The 5,418-nt window shown below is 48.3% G+C and overlaps 1 non-coding gene across 1 annotated transcript; it reads left to right on the top strand.

Annotated features, from left to right (window-relative positions):
• The first annotated feature begins 3,328 nt into the window (after window positions 1–3,328).
• On the top strand, window positions 3,329–3,413 carry Trnay-gua. Its single transcript is given in 2 exon segments — window positions 3,329–3,365; window positions 3,378–3,413. It is a non-coding gene; the product is annotated as a tRNA-Tyr (tRNA).
• Window positions 3,414–5,418: the final 2,005 nt, after the last annotated feature.

The following is a 5,418-nucleotide window of genomic DNA, read 5'->3' as shown; positions in this document are numbered from 1 at the left end:
ATTGACCTTTGGTAGCCTCGGTTCACTTTTTCGAGTTTTACATGTTTCTAGGCCAGTTTTTTTTTTTTAGCTGAATTCGATTTTAGCAGCCATATGAACGTTTACGAAGAAGTATTAGACCCTTCGTAATATGTTACGAAGCTGTCAGAGGCGGTCGACACCTACTACGAATACCCGGCAGGCCCGACCTGGCCTAAATGCATGAAGACATCATCTGTGATCAAACTAGCATGATACTAGTGATCAGCACCCCGCAAAAAAAAAAAAAACATAGCCGCTACAGTTTACGACGTTCTAACGGGTCCCAATTTTCCCGATTTTTGGGTTATTGACCTGACGTGGAAGGTCAACCAATGACCTAGGGCCTTAAAATTGGGTATCATCGGCTTCCTCTTGTCACGGGCAACACGCTCGTTTTTTTCCGCGAAGCTCTAGCTCGATCAGGGGCGAAACGGCAAGGGGGTCCAACGGACCCCCCCCCCCTTAAACGTTCGCGGCTGGAAAACGCCAATACGGGCGAGGGTTAACAACCACTACCCGTCTTTTATATGCTCGAACTAAGCTCATCCTCAATTTCGCTAACATTCCCATGCTCCAGACTCACAGTCACCCCGCTTACACAAACGCTGCAGGTTAGATTCAAAAGCAGCATGTCCCGATGTCCCTCCGGGGTGACCGTTCGAGTGGCTGGGTGCCGGGTGGAATGTCCCATCGAGGTACTCCATCCTGTGTCAGCCCTATCGGCGCGAATATTGCCGGTATCTTATGTCGGTACGTCTTCGACTTAATCCTCGCATCCCATGACCCTGAAATGGTCTGAAGAGTCCAACGGCCTAACACATCAAAACGGACTGATGAAAAATGCACGGGCGTTTGATGTATCAAGGGTGAAGGGGCGAAGGCCCAATGTCGAACCGAATAACGCTAGATTGAGGGAAGTTGAGCAAGCTGTTCTAGGAAAAAAGAAGGAAAAATAATTGCTGGATCCGAATCTGACTGATACACAGCTCTATCACGTGTTGCAGTACCTGCAATGGCAAATCTCTTTTTAACAGTTGCGAAGCGTATTTTTAAGCGTGGAGCGAGTTCAGCTGGCATCTCAGACAGCCTGAGCTCGGACTGCAACGCACGAGCTCTGGTTGTCGAGTGCGATCAGCGCACAGTCGGAGGGGGCGTGGCCTCGGCGGTGAAAGTAACCACACCCGTGACAAAACACAGCAGGCTCCTGAGGTGGATTAACGTCTCGAACTGGCGCCTTCAGCCTCTGGTAGCTCAGTTGGTAGAGCGGTGGACTGTAGTGGGTTGCAGGCATCCATAGGTCGCTGGTTCAAATCCGGCCCGGAGGACGTTTTGACATGTCAAAAGATGATAATAATGTGCCATCATGAACTCCAGACTACAGGTCACCGGTCATGGTTACAGCCACCGGCTCACTCATTGCCGAAGCACTCTGCGAGTGCAGTTCCATTTTGGGAGCATGACCCGTTACTTGACCACCTGAGCGTCTGATTGGCTTGTTTCATGGGAAAACAATAGGCCCGTCCGCTGCGGCAAACCATTTCCCAGGTCACATAAGCCGTCTCCATCTTATTTTCAAATCACACGGTCTTTAACCGCCGAATATGTATGTAGGTAGAAGGAAAGGATATAATACAGAAAAACATTGAACAAACGCACATGGGATGATCGTTTGCGCGTGTAACGAATTCGCATAATGATGACATTGCCCTCCGCCGTTTTGTTGTTATACTCCAGATATTGTCTGGAATTTGTTGGTGGGCGATGACAACAATAATTTTGGGAGGGTTTCATAAATTCTGTAGAACTTCCTCTGTATTTTGTGTTTTTATTGTTTACACATAATAAAAAACCAAAAACTGTATCAAAGCACGCTACATCACGAATGTCCAGGAGACTGCAGTGAAACACAAGAGACTATCACCAGTATCTCCGGAGACTGCATTGGCACACAGGCCACTAGCGCTTATCTTTGGAGGCCATCACTGAATAAATGCGGGTAACACCTTTTGTCGTTTTGTCCAATGCCCTTTTGTCGTTTTGTCCAATGCCCTCAAGACAGTTGCTTCTATCTATAGAATGCTTCTATCCGATCTCCTTGAATGCATTGTTTTCATTTTCGTCGTCTTCTTGGCCGGCTGCCTTAGTTGAACGTTAGAATTGTTGAATCTTTGAATACCTACCTGCTCTGCTCTGCTCGTCAGCCTGACAAAAGTGCAACGGTGACTTTTCGCCAATATTGGGCAAATGTTAAACTAGGCAAGACCCAATTATGTATCGAAGTGAGCCGATAGTCAACTGAGGTACAATGGCAAGGACGGTACGTTTGATTAGCCCCGGATTTGGAGTCGCCCGGACGACAAAAATTCTACGTCGTCCGGCCAATGCCATTCCAGGTCCGGCCAATGCCATTCCAGGTCGGCGGGGCTGGGCTGCGGTTATCAAACGGGATTGGACGGACCACGTAGAATGTTCTTCGTCCGAGGAGACTGCGAACCGACCCCAAATTAACCCGGCGTGGTCAATAAGCAGCACCCGTCCTTTGTAAAATAAGAATAAGTTCATACTCAATCTTGCTTACATTCCCATGCCCCAGACTCACGGTCACTCCACTTAGACACTGCTGCAGGGTAGATCCAGAAGCAGCATGTCCCTCCGGGGTGACCGTCTGAGTGGCTGGGTGCCGGGTGGAAAGTCCCATCGAGGTATAGGTACTCCATCCCGTATATCAACCCTATCGCTACGACTACTGTCGATGTCTTATGTCGATACGTCTTCGATTTAATCCTCGCATCCCATGGACCAGCAATGGTAAGAAAGAGCAAAATTGTCTGACTAACAAAAAGAAACAAAGAAAAAGCATAGGCATTTTATGTACGTAATAGCCAAATAGAGAAGGCCGATTATCAAACCGAATTACATAAAACTAAATAAAGTTTATCCAAGTGGCTTTTAGGAAAAAAGATCGCTGAATCCGAATCTGATTGGCACGCACGTCTAGATCGTGTTGCACTACCTATAGGCAGGTGCAAGTGCACGTCTATTTCTATTTGTTTTTATTTCTATTTTATTTCATTTATTTATCTATTTATATATTTAGTTAGTTAAACGTATTTTCAAGCGACCATCGAGCTCAGCTGATAACATATCAGAGAGGCTGAATTCGATCTGCAGCGTTCGAGCTCTGGTCGTCGAGTGCGACCAGCGCACAGTGGGAGGGGACGTGGCCTCGGTGGTGAAAGTAGCCACACCCGTGACAAAACACGGCAGGTTTCTGAGTCTGGTCAACGCTTCACTGCTATCCTCACAGCCTCTGGTAGCTCAGTTGGTAGAGCGGTGGACTGTAGCGGGTTGCAGGCATCCATAGGTCGCTGGTTCAAATCCGGCCCGGAGGACGTTTTGACATCCCCCATGGAGTGAGAAAAATTACCTTCCGTGACTCCCGTGCTGCTTGGCAAGTCGAGGAAATAAGTGGCTGAAGCACTGGGTATCTTGGCTGAACTCAAAAGCGGGGCCATTTAATTATGTAAAGTTCATACGCTAAATAAATGTAGGACGACTTCGTTTCCATATTTAAGAGGTTTTCTGTAATTAACTACTACTGGCTATTTTCAATTTCTTGTGCTATATTGAAGTCCCATATAGATTTAATCGACCACAAATATTTACCTGTAATACAGCCCAAATCAGACAGATGTTCAAACAGCTGTTTAATTCAATTGATATGCACATTGGACATCACTTCCAAGTGACAATATCATGCATTTTTATGCCACGTAACCCTTACATCAAAAACCTAATCCTCACGCCTCACAGCTCACTATGTGACCCAGTGCAGGCGCCCACTGACCGCCCACTCACCAGTCACCACAAAACCCTCATCAGCCTCCAACCCTACCATCAGGCCCACCCAGACCGGACGCCGCCTCCCCGCTCAGCATCGCGCCAGCACTGGGTCACGAGGGTAGGCCAGTCACCCGGCACGGCTCGGTAGCCAGTCAGCCACCCGGCGCCTGGTGCTCAGCTCGGACCCGGCGGCACGGCCCGACCAACGGACTGGCCTCCGGACTGCAGCATCTGGCGCCCGTCTGTGAGCTGCTGGCCGCGGGCTGACGGTGCCGGCAACGGTATACTGAGCACAGGGTGACGGCACGCGAGATCGGGCGGGTTGGGATAGGGATGGATAGAGATAGCATGTGGAGGGATACGGTGGGATGTGGGGAAATGCAATCGGATTTGAGGGATTAGGTTGAGATGATGAAGAGTGGAAGATGATGTGTTGTTATGAAGAGGGATGGCATGGGACATGAGTGACAAGGGATAGAAACAGAAAAAGGTGGGGTGGTGGGTAAAAGTGAGAAGCATGGACTGAAGAATGCGAGGTTATGGAGTGTAAAAGCGGGAATACCGGCTTTCTGCAGCGAGCCAATGTAGATAAGAAAAGCAAGCAAAGCTGAGATGTTACGTCACTAATGCAAGTCTCGCAAGGCTAGCTTCGTAAGGAACGCGGATTGCGAAAGTCCATTGACGTCACTGACGACTTTCATTTGTCAATACCGTTTTCGATACCAATTACCTACCAGTTGCCAATGTCAGTTGTCAATCCATGTTTCCTTCGTAACAAATGGGGATGTCGCACAGATCACTGATCACATGATGCAAATAGCGGAAACCGCGGTAAAATGCTTGATTTACCTATATGCGTGCTGAGCTACATTTGTTGCATATTCATCTTGTTTTCATCTTGTTTCGGACTAAAATCACAACGCTGCAGAGAGACCCCTAACAATTATGGCTAATGGACGATTGGGCATCGTAGACGTGAACAAGCACGTGCAGAACACTGTCCCAGCGCCGTTGTTCGACCCAACGGTGTGTCCGTGAAGGACATTAGTGAGTGACAGCTACAACGGTGCTGCTGTGGAGCCGCAACATATGGTCACACAGCGGTCCGGCCCGGTCCGGCGTGGTCCAGTGTGGTCTGGCGTGGTCCGGCGGTCTGGCGAGGGAGGCTGGCCACATGGGACGTTCTAAAACCCTGTCAGCGCGCCGGCGGAAACGAACGGTTTGTGACTTATAGCGATAGAAAATCGATATGATAGCGTCAGAAAATCGACGCATCTGCGGTGAATTACAAATAATGTTAAAACATACAAGGAAGGATTACAAATGTGATGGAGATAGTGCGTGCAATGTGCATTGTGCAAACCGGTTCGTTTAAATTCTATCTTTCTGTACAATATTTTGGCGGGATGCAGCGCAAGACAGGGAATATATTATACCCCGTTTACATGAATGCCAAATATTTGACATGGCTGGCCAGTGACTATATGTATAGTGACTTATGCGAATTAGCGAAATAACGGGCTCTAGCCTCTAACGGATATCTCACGTAAAAAA

This window comes from Amphibalanus amphitrite, unplaced genomic scaffold (assembly GCF_019059575.1).
Source record: "Amphibalanus amphitrite isolate SeventyFive unplaced genomic scaffold, NRLGWU_Aamphi_draft 000419F_arrow, whole genome shotgun sequence".
NCBI classification, from domain to species: Eukaryota; Metazoa; Arthropoda; class Thecostraca; order Balanomorpha; family Balanidae; genus Amphibalanus; species Amphibalanus amphitrite.
The sequence above is the reverse complement of the archived record's forward strand: the minus strand, read 5'-3'. Positions and strand labels throughout refer to the sequence as shown.